Source organism: Sciurus vulgaris (assembly GCF_902686455.1).
Source record: "Sciurus vulgaris genome assembly, chromosome: 7".
Lineage (NCBI taxonomy): Eukaryota > Metazoa > Chordata > Mammalia > Rodentia > Sciuridae > Sciurus > Sciurus vulgaris.
In genome coordinates, this window is record NC_136467.1 from 115,383,989 (window position 1) to 115,398,632 (window position 14,644).

General features: G+C 46.5%; 1 protein-coding gene across 18 annotated transcripts in view; it reads left to right on the forward strand.

The window, feature by feature from the left end:
- TRERF1 (transcriptional regulating factor 1) overlaps nucleotides 1-14,644 on the forward strand; it is a 206,621-nt gene that overhangs the window by 95,316 nt on the left and 96,661 nt on the right. The window contains exon 1 of one of the 18 annotated variants that reach the window (XM_079147715.1): nucleotides 9,835-14,171. The exons of the other annotated variants lie outside the window; for them this stretch is intronic. The gene's annotated coding sequence lies outside the window, so the exon portion shown is untranslated. Of the gene's footprint in view, nucleotides 1-9,834; nucleotides 14,172-14,644 lie in introns of those variants that run through there. 18 annotated transcript variants of the gene reach the window in all.

Sequence of the window (14,644 nt, forward strand, 5' to 3'; positions counted from 1 at the left end):
ATTCCAGGGCTGGGCAGTGGCAGTTTCCCAGAGGTCTCTTTGGCATTTGCTGCTGGTGCTGACCTTTGTGGTTGGGTGAACAGGGTGCAGGAGAAGGTTAGTCCCTTTGGCCTCCCAAGTGACTTAGGGAAGAAATCAATCCAGTATGTATCTGTCCCAGATATAATGTGATCTAAATACGATAGTCGCCTAATAAGATTAGGTGAATTTAATATGGTTTTCCTTTAAAACACAAATACTGCACCACTTTTAATTGTAGTAGCCAAATTAAATTACTCATCTCAAATTAGATTTCCAGAAAATTTAATTTGAACATGAGCTCAGTACTTTAGGCCCTGGGTAATTTTAAGATATAAAATAAATCAATGGGGTAGTCATATTGTTGCTCTGGGCTCTTCATTGGTTGCCTTACAAGGAAATAGGTAAACATTTGGAGAAACCATGAGGACGTAGAGCTGAGAGCTCATCATTGAGGGTCCCCTCCCTTCCATCAGTGCAACCCTCTCTGGTCTTAGAAGATGGGAAGCAAATAATGGCAGACCCAGCAATCCTTCATTTTATTGCTAATGATGGCCTTTCTTCTCTCTGTTCCTTTGGTGAGCCCCTTCCCATCTGCACCTCCTTCTGGACACTTTATGGAGCCCCAGGGATGCAGTGAGGACCTAGACAGGTTGATAGTATGATTTTAACCTCATTTCTGGAGCTGAAGAAATAGCTTGTTTTGGAGAGTGCTCGCCTAGCATGTGCAAGGACCACGGTTCGAATCCCCGGCCCCTCAGGCAGGGAAAAAAAAAGCCTCTTTAACCTCATTTCCTCTCATTCTTTGTCAGTGTTGTTGGTTGACCTGAAAACCAACCCAAACTGATGAAAAGAAGAATGTATTGGTCCATGTGATTGAGCAACATGGGGTCAGGGACACTTTATCCAGGGCTCAGGATTTCCCCTTCCATCCCCACGATGACTGACCGTGGCTCCTGGGCTTGCATGTCTCCTTGTTCTCATCCAGTGGGAGGAAAAAGATGGGTATGCTGAAGACCTGGAATTGAGTTTGGTTGTGTTCCCTGAATCAGTTATGGTGCAGAAGGGATGAGACAAATTGGGAATTTCTGGGGACTGTTGGAAAAGTAGACCAGGTAGTTAATGAAAACTGGAGAGGTGGGTTTCTATGCAGTATATGGAGCCTTCTGTTTTCCCAAGCACTTAGGCATACCTTATCTCATGTGAACCGTAAGTGACCCTGCAAGGTAGGTAGGACATGTTTATGAATAAGGGAATGAAGTTCACCACGGGTTCATCTTACCCAACACTTTTCAGTGGTGGAACCAGGTCTGGAGTCAGTGTCTTATGAGTCCCCCATTTCTTTTGGATGTATCTGCCTCCTTTCTTTTCTTTTTTCCATTTGTTCTTTTTTAGAAATACATTAGAGTGTATTTTGACAAATACATACATGTACATACATAGAGTATAACTTATTCTAATTAGGATCCCATTCTGTGGTTGTACATGATGTGGAGTTTCACTGGTTATGTGTTCATATATGAACATGGTAAAGTTATGTCTGATTCATTCTTCTGTTTTTCTTAATCCCATCCTCCCTCTCTTCCCTTCATTCCCCTTTGTCTAATCTAATGAGCTTCTATTTCCCCCCACACACACACCCTCTTTATTGTGTATTAGCATCTGGGTATCAGAGAGAACAGTCAGCCTTTGTTTTTTTGGGACTGGCTTATTTCACTTAGCATGATAGTCTCCATTTCCATCCATTTACCAGCAAAAGTCATAATTTCATTCTTCTTTATGTATCTGCCTCCTTCCTCCTGTTCCCTCCCACTGCCCTCTGCTTTCCTTTCCTTTAACACCAGTGCAGCGTTCTTCATTAAGTAGACAGTCAGTCAATAGTTGTTAACTTGTTATTGACTGGCCAGTGTACCATCAGACCAAAGGTGGCCCTTCAGCTCATACTTTGTGAATATTATTATAGAAAAACCAATGTGGTCGATTTCCAGTTATTAATTGGTGGATTGTGCCTGGTAATTCAGTTTCTCTTTCCCTGAATTATGGGGCTCTTTGAACAGAAGGATGGGCTTTGTATTGCTTGAGGGTAGACTCGTAAAGAGAAGCTGGGGGAGTGTGTCCATGCATGGGGTGCAGACACACACAGGGACCTGTGTTACAGGAGTATCTTTCAATTCCCCACCTTCATGTCGGGGACAGCTGAAATTAGATTTGATGCCCGTCTTTCCATCTAAATGTAACTTACATTTGTGAAGATCACTGCTAGCAAGGTCTCTATTGACTCAAACCAAGCACCTGTGCATAGCTGTGCCATTTAGAAACATTTTGAGGAACCAGATGCCTGTCATGTTCCTCCTGCTTAGAATACCGTTTCCCATCAATATTTCATCTTGCATTTTTTTTCCACTCCCTCTCTGAAGCTCTGAGGGGTTTCTCCACCTCTGTTTCTCCTGTGTCTGTTCCACAGTTAGCTCTGTGCCCTGTACTGGATGGTTCACTAGTTGATTATTGGTGAGAGTTTTTTCTTCTGGATAATTCGGTTTATTCTCTGAAGCTGGGCTGGGTCTCACCCCCTTTTCCTTGCAGCGCTCACTCCTGTACAAGGCAGAAGTGATCACCTGGTGTTCCGGTCAGTGACTGGGGTAGGTGCACCCCTGCTGTCGTGTGACCATCCTGCACTTATATCTGGTTTTGCAATTGTCTGGTTGTTATATCCCAGCCCATCCAGTTCTTGGCACATATTAAGGGGAAAATAAATATACATTGAATTCTTGCCATAGCAGTCCCAGCTGAATCCCCTCACCCTCCTTCAACAGAACCTCAGATCCTTTAGCATTATAGACATCATCCTGTTGTTCTTTGGTTTCTGGATGGTGCCTAACATAGTGTCTGCCACATACAACAGGCTCAATAAATCCTTGTTGGTGGAAGGATTATGTGGGTGGAGAGAAACCATCATCAGCACTTGTAGTATCTGTCTTTGGGAGAGGTGATAGGAATTGAGAAGGAAGAGGGTGACTGAACCTGGGTAGGGATGCTTTCAAGAGCTGGTTGTGCCAATTCCTTGACTTTTCATTTCCAAGTTCAGATATAATGATTCCTTAAGGGTGGTGTGCTTTATCCTCCCTGATGGGTGGCTGATAAGGTTGCATCTGAGAAGCAGTTGAGTGAAGGATATTGGCCAGATTCTAGGTTTTATTTAAGAACAGTAGTAAAAAATTATCTCTTTTGCCTGAGCCCCTTTGGAAGTCTGCATGGTTGAGGTGAGAGGACACAGCTCTTAGTCCTGGTGGCCGCCTCCATGGGTTGCTTCTTCTTCCTTCCCCTGGCCCTCCAGGGGTTAATGAGCAGTGACAAATCCAAAAGAGAACAGAGGAGGAGCACCCAGGGGTCAGGCAACCTCTTAGCCTCCCTGAGGATGGTGCCACTGAGCTGACCAACCTGTCCTGGTTTGTCTGGGACGGTTCTGGTGTTAGTACTGAAAGTTCTGAGTCCTGGGACAGTTGGGGTTTTTTAGATGCCTCCAGCCCTTCCCTGCCCCCTGCCAGCCACCTTTCTCAATTCTTTTCCCCTTCAGTGCTCTTGACTTGCCCCCTCTGCCTTCTCCACTGCTTCTACCGGAGCCTTACTGGTATTTCTGCTGTTGGTGGCCTTTCTACACCAGAGCTCTGAATCGCTGTGGACTGACAGAGCTCTTGGAACTGGCCGTAGTTACAGGTGCTTTCATCCTCTCTGACTGGCTCCTCAAGTCCACCGGGATGTGAAAGCTGTCACAGAGTTGAGTGTCTGGCCCCAGGACACTGTTTCTATACACGTGGTGCTCAGAGAGTGGCTGAGCAACTAACTGGGCAAAGTAGCACCCTCTGCCTGGAAGGCAGGAGCGGGGAAGTCAGCATAAGCTGGGCAGCTCTGCCCAAGGCCAGTGTGATATGTGCTGAGGACACCTCCCAGCCCAGCTCAGTGCCACCCCCTTCTCTCCTGTCCTCTCTTCTCTCACCTTGAGCTCTGCTCTCAGCCCTAGCTGTCGCCCACCTGCTTCCTCAAAGCCTTCTTGCCCACACTTACCTCTTTTTTCTCAGAAGTCCTGCTACCGGCTGGCCAGCGCAGGGCCATTCGTGGGTGGAGTTGTTTTCTTCCACACTTCAGGTGTATTCGAGAAGGCCGGCTTTATCTTAGTTTTCCTTTCCTCCCCCCTTATAGCTCCTGGCCTCACGCTGGGCCCAGAGTCGGACCTCTCTTGATGCATATTGTTGATTGGCAACACCTTGGTGATTTATGGGTGACGGGGACATGCAAGTCACTGGATTAGTTCCCTTTGAGTACCCAAATGTTGTCAGCATGGAGGGAGAGTAGGATCTGTACTGTACCCTGAGCCAATCCCAGACTCTTGGTGGAATTCAGTTATCCCAATCTTCTTGTTAATGCTGCACTTCATGTATCAGGTTAACTTTTTTACATTTTCTGGAACATTCTAATGTAATTTAAAAAACAATCATGGTATTAAACAATTCTGAGACTGCTCTGGAGAGGCAGTGCAGTAGCATTGATTTTTCTAGAATTTTCCTGTTTCGAAGGAGTTCTGAAGGAGTAACTCTGAGTCCTGGGCCCTGGAGACCTAATTCTGTTGTGTCTCACAGCATAACTGGCTGCTGGTGAAGGTGCTGCGCAGGCCCACTGTGGGAAAGGTGGGGAAGCTGCCGACAGCCCTAACCTCTTGTGTTGCTCTCCTGTAACCAATTGCATGCTTCTGTGAGTGTGTGTGTGTGTGTGTGTGTGCGTGTGTGCACATGTGTGCGTGCACAGGTATACATGCATGCCCAAAGTTGTTTGCATTCAGATATAAGTACATAAAAACTTACAGGAATAATGTGTATCTTTGTAAAACATCTAGAAGAAAGTTAAAAACCGTGTTTGCTTCTTTCTACCTCTTGTGCCACAAGGAACATTTTCATGTATATCTTTCTTTTTCTTTCCATATTTTTTATTGGTGCATTATATTGTACATATTGATGGGATCTAGTGTTATGCATTTGTACATACACATAATACAGCAATATAATTAGGTCACTCCCCATCACGTGTATCTTTCTAGACTTGTTTTCCTGTGCCACTTACACATATGTTCAGACAAACAATAATGTATTAACTCAGATGAGATCATTACATATACATAACTTAGAGGCCTACTGTCTTTTGCCGAATAACATATTATGGCCATTTTTGTCCAGATCGACGAATACTGATTTGTTCATTCATTCAGCAAATACTTCCTGAATGCCGACCACATCACTAACACTGCCCTGGGTGCTGGTGATACAGCTTTGAACAAAACAGATGAAATTCCCAGCCCTCATGGAGCACATAGTCTGGTTGAGGGGACCAGCAATCACACATGGATGTGACCTGAAGTAGCTTAGCAGGTGATAAGTGCTGCGGGGAGAAGCGAGATGCAGGTGCAGGGGGCACTTTGCAGTCTCTGTCAGGGTGGTCGGGTGAGGAGGCAGTCCTTCAGCAGGCACCTGATAGTGTGTGATGACATTTAGCAAGCAGCACATACTGCCAAGGTGACTGCTGGGGCTGGAGCTGGAGCTGACACATCATCAAAGCCTTAAAGTGCTGGGTGAGAGCCAGGTTCAGTGTGTACTCCTCTAGTCCCAGCTACTCGAGAGGCCGAGGCAGAAGGACCCCTGGAGCCCAAGAGTCAAAGGCCGGCCTGGGCAACATAGCAAGACCTTTCTCTCTTAGAGTTGAGCACTCAAGCATCTTCCTATGTTGGCCACCATATATATAACACATGACAGCATCAAAGAGATTTCTTATCTCTATCCTGACCCTGCTGCTGACTAGCTAGCTGCACAGTTTTGGGTAAATAACCCACCTTCTTTGGGCCTCAGTTTCCTCATTTATGAGCTTATCAAACTTTTGTGCAGTTGAAACCAGTGAATCCACACCATGTGCATAACACAGTGTGGATATGAGTGCAGAAAGTTCAGCTGTTATTATTATTGTCTGTCACTTACCGGCACCAGTCAGTCCTTTGAGGAGGATGAGGAGTGTAGAGATGAAGAAGCTGAGGTTTGGGATTTTGTCCGTTTAGTAAGTTCAGAGCAGCAGTGGTTGCAAAGCCATGGAGCAAGGTCTCAGGCTGACCTTCAGACGCCAGGCAGCTTGGTCCCTAGGAACACCTGCCTTTCTTCAGGTGAGCAGTGCTCCTCCTGTTCCAGGTGGGCTGCCCAGGGAGACAGAACCACACATTCCATTCAGTCTCTTCCTGATTATCTCCTCTTCTTCCTGAAAAAAGAGGGGCAGGGGCACGCATGGTGGTGCACACCTCTAATCCCAGCAGCTCAGGAGATTAAAGCAGGAGGATCGCAAGTTGAAAGCCAGCCTCAGCAAATTGGCAAGGCCCTAAGCAACTCAGCGAGACCCTGTCCCTAAATAAAATATAAGAAAGGACCGGGATGTGGCTCAGTGGCTAAGTGCCTTTGGGTTCAATCTCTTGTACTGGAAAAAGAGAGAGCAGTGGAGGGGGGCAGGGTGTGGGTGCTGTCAGGGATGGTTGGGGTGAGAGGAAGGAAGGATATGGAGCTTCCACAGGGAAGAACCGAGGCTTTGCAGTTCTGCACAACATCCCCAGCTAGGTGTCTGGACATCTTCTCTCTCTACTCTTTTATCACTGTGAACATCGCATAAGGATTCAGAGAAGAAAAGCTCATTCATGACTTTTCTAGTTTTGCATCTCTGACTTTGAGGAATGCCCTGTCCTTTTGTTTGCAGTGCCTTGTTGAAAAACAGTGACCCCACAAACCCACCAACCAACCTTATAACCATTATCACTTACCACCTTCTGGATGTTCTGCTGGCTGCAGCTTTATGACTCACCCAGTCCTAACTGGCCCTCGTGTACATAGACCAGATCCTCGGCACTGCGCACTTTAAAGGACCCAGGGGTCTGAATGGGTGGGGATCCTGGCATCCAGAGTCAGTTCTCCTTTGAGGCCTGCCTGCCCCCCAACAACCTGGTAGAGGAACACAACACTCAGCACACCTTGTGCCTAGTTCTCTGAAATGGAATGCAGAGTGCATGTCACCATAGAAACCACCATATAAATGGCGGCTACATATGGTTAAAATAGCACTGTTAGTTTTATGGTACAGGTACATTATAAGTTCAGAAGGCTTTTGTGGGCTGGCTAGGAGTCTAACCATCATTTTAAATATGTTTTGTGTGGCTCCATGCTGTCAGCATTCTAAAGAAATTACGTTTAAGGAAACCTTTAGAGCAAGTTGCTTGTAACTGGGAAATTGGCAGTCTGTAATTTATATTGTGTTTTCTTACCATCTTGTGGGTTTCTGGTCTCCAGGACTCCAGATGGAGTGGAAGCTCTGGGGAAGTCCTGTGGCAGATGGATACACTTGGGGCTCAACAGTAGCATGTTCAGAAACAGCATCAGGGTGTTGGTATGAGTCAGTGTGTGTGTTGGGGGTGCTGGGCTGGCAGATGCTGCAAGAGAGTAGAGGATCCACCAGGAGCGGGATGACTGGGTGAAAGCCATGCCTGAGCGCCAGATCCCAAGGGCCTCAGGAGACATGGTAAAACCAGGATGGCACCTGAGCTTTACGTAAACCAAGTCAGGTGAGGAAACGGTTGAAGAAATTGGGCCTGGAAAAGAGAAGACTTGAGAAAAGCTTTAAAACTGTGTTTCAGCTGAGTGTGGGTGGTATAATCCCAGCTGCTTGGTAAGGCAATAGGATCACAAGTTCAAGGCTAGCCTGGGCCACTTAGCAAGGCCCTGTCTCATCCCCTGTCTGGGGATGTAGCTCAGTGGAAGAGCATCCCTGGGTTCATCACCAGTGCCACCAAAAAAAAAAAAAAAAAAAAAAGTAAAACTGTTATTTCATTATTTGAAGCACCATCATGTGGTCCCCCAAAAATGATTGATGAGAGAGACATTTTAGGAATTTAAAGACTTTAATAGCCAAGACAATTGAGGACAGGAAGGGTGGATTTAGGAGATAGTAGTGAGTTTCTGTCACTAGAGGCAGGTAAGGAGAGGCTGGCTGGCCACTTTTGGAGGATGCTCTGAAGGGGTTTAAGCTCTGGATAAGTGAGGAGGCTAGACTTTGACATTCTTTTCTGGCCTAGAGCCTGTATGACTCTCAGACATAGATGGTAAATAGAATTAATTCCTCAAGCCTCCTGTAATGAAAAGCGGTGCCTGGAGCAGCAATGAGAAGGATTTGGAGCTGAGCAAATGGAACTCCTTGTTCCATGAGCCGTGTCTGCCATGAGCAGGGGCTGGGGCTGCAGGATACCCACTATTTTCCATCTCCTGTCCAATGGTGACTGTCCAGCGGTGACCTTTGACCCATACCAAGCAGCAGAAGTAGGGTGACCAACCATTCTAGATGGCCTGGGACCAAGGGGGCTCCTAAGACGTGGACTTTCGATTTTAAAACCAAGATGTTCCCAGGAAAGCTAGGATGAATTGGTCACACTGAGGAGAAGGGGATGGTCATCAGTGATCTCATGCTGGGCTTTGTTTCTGCTCATGGTGTGCCATGAGCATCTGTATTTCTTCAGAGCACTAGCATGGGCCTTTGCCCTCAACAGGAGCCCCATAGACACGGGCACAATAACTGAGTTGGATACAGTTCCTGGGAAATGGTTGCAATATCCTTGCAATTAATTAATTTGTTTAATTAATTAAAGTGACTTCACTAATTATATGTACAGGAGATTGCACATTTCATTAGGCTGAGCAGATGGCTCTACTAATGATTACCAAAGCCAGGGACTGGGGAGGGGAGTGACTGTGTGACTTGATATTGAACATTCACATGAGTCCTTCCTACAAATAACATTGAAACTTCCTCCCGATTGTGCCCAAGATGAAGGAATTTCTAGTTTTCTCCTGGTAGTTGCCAGTGGATTATGGTAACTTGCTTTCATGACTGTTGATCCTTTTCTTCATGGAACAACTACCCAGTAAAGGGTATGGACTCCTTTGCTTTGAATGATGAGGGGGTTGCCCTGGGGCCTTGGCATGGTTCACCCCGGAATTGTGATGGTCAAGCAAATCTCTCAGAAAAAGGAACAGGCACCATATCTCAAGGGAACATGCCTTTCTGGGCTGCATTGTCCAAGACCTTGCCCTGTGCCTGCTTCCTCTTGTCCCTGGGGTCTTGGACTCACAGTATCTGTACTTGGTTGGTTCCATGAATGTGAAGTTGAATGTGTTTTCTGGAGTGTTCTCACTGGGGTGCTGAGAATGATAATTATTGATAGTTGACCAGTACTGAGCATTTCCTCTGTACCAAGGCCTCCTCTGCTATTTGTAATCCTTGAAATGCCCCCACACAGGCAGGTGTTAATTTACAGGTGAGAAAAATCAAGGCTTGGAGAAGTTAAGTCATAACTTGGGGTCACACTGAGCAGGGTTCAAAACCAGAGCTTTTGGTCTATAAAGTCCCTTGTGTTTTTCACTCCTTGCTTCACTAGTAAATGATTTGAGGTCATGAAAAATCACACCCTCAAATTTGGAAGCCACCACCATGCTGGTGGAGAATCACTGCACACTGGGGACAGTTTTGGAGATGTCAGAAGTGACAGGCTCTCGGCACCTGAGGACAGACAGTGCTTTGGAGAAACTTGTTCTGAACAATTTCCCGGCACCCATAGCAAGTACAAGGTGCATAAAGATCACCCCTTAAAATCCAATCCACCAGGGTGTTATGAAGGAGTGAAGCATACTTGTCAGAGAACATTCTAGAAAGAAATCAGTCACTTGAGAATCCTCTGAGAATTTTAATTCAGTTTGATCTGATAAAAGCATTTTCTTTTTTGCTCATATCCATTGTTGGGGAAAGGTAACCCTTCTGAAGTTTCATGCATGGTGTGTGATTAAGAGACAAACACTGTACTGTCATGTATATCTAAAAAGAACAAATTTTTTAAAAGATCAAGTTAACAATGGGAAGAAATACTACTTGTAAAGAATCAATAGATCCGTCCTTGGACTGATGAATGGATACTGAACATGGTAGCATTGTTCCTGTTTTGGCAATGGGGCATCACCATTAGAAAGGACTGGCTTTAATTAAAAAAAAAGAAAAAGAAAAAAAAAAAAAAAAACACAAAGAATTGACTTGACCTGTGGGTGATCCTAATAAACTCCCAATACTTGCGTGATCTGCCTGTCTGCCCACTAAGGTAATCTTGGGGTGCTTGTCCATCCTATAAGGCTGACACTCCACACTCCTTATGAGCTAAAGTAGGAAGGAGTGACTTATCTGAGTCACAAGATATGTGAACCGTTCTTGAAATGAGGGAGTCCTGAAAATGTGACTAATTTCTGTAGCATGTACAGGTAAGAAATGGCTGTTTGGTTGTGACTGGCAACTGCCATGCAATTTCAATTTTGACTTGGGTTGCTCTTGTTTTGGGGATGATACCAGACTTGGCTCTGGATTGGGTGCTGTGTTGTAGTACATGGTGCCATTTGGACAGAGTTCTTGCCTTTGAGCACTTTACAACCTCATGGAGGCCAAGACATGCCGATAGTTGCAGAAAACAGAAAACGTGTTGGTTTAAACATATGCTAAGTGGTAAAATGAAAGATATGGGAATTTTAAACATACTCAAGATTAAAATACACTTTTCTTACTCACATATCTGATTAGACTCTGAAGGTTCCTGGGCCCAGCTAGGTAGTGTCCAGATTTTATCAGTCTGCATTGGAAAGAGCACCGAGCTAATTCATAAATTATATTTCTGTTTACACATCTGTTCTCAGGAGTAGCTACTTTTGTTCAAGGCCTTCTTTCTTTGTTGATGTGTCAGCCTGAATGAGTTTGGCTGAGTCTTGATACCTGCTATGAAATGCATAGTTTGTTAAATATAAATACACTGGAGAAATATCCTCATGTGCTTTTATTAGCTCATAACAGTAATCCAAGGTGTGAAGAAACATAATAATGGAATGTGCTCATTGTTCTTTATAGCTCTGGGTAAATTTGGAGTGATTCTGAAGTTTTCAGTGTTGAGAAGAAATGGCTGCCTGAGGATCAAGGATTGGACATTGAGACTTGACATCTCAGGAGTGGGGGCTGGTCGTACGACCCTGCTCTTATACTGTGAGTCAGGGGGTGGAGGATATGAATAGAAAAAGAATGAAAAAAGGAACAGTCTGGAGATGGGTGCAAAAATGCAATGGAAGAGGTAAATAGGCAGGAGATGAAGCAAAAGGAAGGTGAGAAGTGAGAAGACTTGTCTCAGTAGCAAATAGTGGTGTGAGAAGTATGAGCCGTTTCTCACAAAACAAGGAGCTCGGGTGGAGGCCGTGATCCAGCGTTGATCTGAAGTTCCACGGAGACATCAAGGATAGAGAGGAGCCTTTGCAGTCTTCTGCTTTGTCTTTCATGGTGCTTTGGCCTTTTGTCCCAGGGCTTCTTGTCAGTTCCAGAGCTGGTGTGTTGGTCATCCCTCGACGCAGGAGAGGCTGGGAAAGGGATTATTTAGCTTTTCCAGCTGCTGTAGTGGTGGGAGGAGGGTTGAGGAATCACTGGTGAGTTGCCCAACCGTCTGGTGCAGACCTGTTGTGAAAAAGAATTTTAAACAAAACCAAATACACGTTGACTCATCACCACAAAAAGCAGATGCACCTGGGAAGTTCCTGAGTGTAGGCTGTACTTGGAGTCCCCCATGCGGGTCCTGGTGGTATGGTGTGGGAAGGCGTCCTTTAGGTTCCATTTCAGAGATGTGGTTGGTTACTGCTAAGGCCTGGGTGTGATGGCAGAGGAAGCTGTGGTGAATCCTGGTGGCTCCTAGGAATGGTGCCCAAGGAAGGCAGTGAGCCGAGTAGCGCCATGTGGGCACACCTTCACTCAGCTTGTTAGCTCTGAATTCTTAGAAGCAAGAGCGCTGCTTTTCAGAAGTTAATAATGGGGCGCTTAATCATTTCTTTGGAAATTCCGTTTCAATGAGCAGATGCATTTGATTTAGGACCCTTGGCCTCTGACTCTTAAAGCCTCACAGGTCTTCAGTGCCATTCTGAATTTCATGCTGGGTGTATATGCCTTCTGCCCAGTCACATATTTGTGGCCCAGATGATTTTTCCTTCACGTGCCTCACAGGATCCCAGTCTTGCTCAGAACACTGGTTGCACATCCCCACTCTCATTTCTTTCTTCCTCTCTTCTGTCCCTGTGCTGTGTGGTGACCCTCCTTTAAAACCCCATGATGCCTGGCAGAGGCCAGACGTCTGACGCAGGACCAGTGCTGCGTTTGGTCATCTACTTTTTACAGCAGTGAGCCAGGTGCCTTTGATGAGAAAAATGCCCTCTGAATGATTTAAATGCTACTCCTCACTCTTCCTCCCATGCCCTAGAGTAGGACTTCTTGAGCTGGAATGTGTACACAGACAACCCAGGGATCTTGTTAAAATACAGATCCTGGCTCAGGGGGCCTGTGTGAGGCCTGAAGCTGTGAATTCCTAACAAACACCCAGGTGGTGCTGACGCTGCCCATCCAGGTAGCAGCCCTCAACCCTAGGGTGGCATTTAATAAATACCAGTGTTCAGATTTCACCGCAGATCAATTGCATCAGAATCTCTGATTGACAGGGTCTGGGCATCTGTCTGTTTTAAAAACGTCTATGGTGATTGTAATGTGGAGCCTGGGTTGGAAACCATTGATCTCAGACTTTTGTCATCTCTTCTACTTAAACCCTTTCCCTGTTTCCACCTGTTAGAATGCTGTACGTCCTTCTGCCCAGGGGCGGTGACTTCCTGAAGCCATGCTGGATCCCTGCTGTTGGTCTCAGTCCCCTCACTCCCACGGCACAGGTGCCCCTCTGTTGCACACTTTGCCTCACAGATAGGTGATGGGTGCATGGCTGTCTCGTCCAGTACATTAGGCAGGCCTTGAGGAGGGGACCGCGCCCATTCATCTGCAAGTGAGGACTCACACGGGAATGAATCAGGTCGTTCCTGGGCCCAGAGACAACCCACAGGGGCCTCCGACCCACTACACTAATTTGTCCTGTCTCCTTGAGGAGCAGGAATGGAATTAGAACTACAACCCAGCTTTTCCTAGAGGAAAAGGCCAAGGGGAAGGAGGAGATGCTTCAAATGTTGGAGAAGATCAAGAACATTATAGGTTTTGCTCTTACCACCTTCAAACTGCTCACAGCTGGTCCAGCCCCATCCCGAGATGGGTTTTTTGGTCATCTCCCTATTGCCCTTCTCTGACTAGCTGTTTCCCTCTGGGCCTTGGGCCACACCTCTCAGGAAAGCAGAGAGAACGGAGTCTGTCAGGTTTCCTCAGTGCTCACACTTCCATGGAGCAACTCAGGATGTCCACAGGAATGCCTCAGGAGCCAGTGTCTCTGGCATCCTCCTGCCCCCCTTGCTTCCCTCCCCTTTCAGGTGTGTACCCTCTCACCCCCCCATATTAGATCATTTTCCATTACTCCATTACTGTAATTAAATACTTGATGTGGGTACTTTATAAAGAAAAGAAGTATATTTAGCTCACCCTTTACAAGGAAGAAAGTTCAAACAGCATGGCACAGGCTCTTGCAAGTCACACCTGGCTGCATCACATCATGGTGGATGGCATCAAGTGGGAACACCTTCAAGAGGGAGTGATGACATGGGAAGACAGAAAGCCAGGCAAGTGGTGGAGTCAAGCTTGCTTTTTTTCTAACAATCCTCTAGAGAGAAGTAACTCGGGGTCCCACAAGAACATTCTGAATCCCTATTGGACATGCTCCTCAGTGCCCTTAACAACTTCCCACTAGTCTCCACCTCTTAAAGGTTCCCTCGCCTCTCATATGGCCACAGTGAGGACCAACCCGTGAACTCTTGGAGGACAAATCACATCCCCCACTGTCCCCATTATATGCTCTTCTCTTTGGCATTTACTAGAACCAGTGTCCTGTTGAGCAGGAGGAACCACAGTCACCTTGTCCCTTACTGTACTGCCAGCACCTCACACACAGCCTGGACACAGCAGAAGCTTAATAAATAAGAGCTGAATGAACACTGAGAGCAGCTCCTGAGGCCGGCCTGTGAGGCTTCACCACGCCATGTGACATTTTAGTGGCAGAACTGGAATTTGACCCCAAGGCTGCTGACTCCCCACTCCGGGGTGCGGTGAGTATGCTGAGTCATGGAAGCCCCAGTTCCGCTCCTGCCTCTCAACCAAGTGTCGGAAGGCAGGTAACCTGGTAGGACACTCCTACAGTTCCCTGGCTCAGTCTGTGCAGAGCTTAGAGTGGGGATGCAGGGATGATGATTCCTCCCTTGGGACAAATAATCTTTATCGGAGATGATTACTTGCTTTATCCTTGTGCATTTCCAATCTGTGAAATAAGGCCGTCTGGAGAAGACATACTTCCTGGCAGGTGTGGGGAGGAATAGGAATGGATTTATGGCTCCTGATGCCAAGGGGCCAGAGGCTGTTGAGGGTGGCGCAGCAGGCAGCTCCTCCAAAAGGCCTTTCAAGACCTGGGGGGTGAGGCGTGATGGTGGGGGATGGTGGCATGTGGTAGGCCAGTGAGACAGTGCAGGGGAGAGAGGGGCAAGAAGAATGTGGTCCTGCTTGGATCTGCTTCTCTCTCCATCAC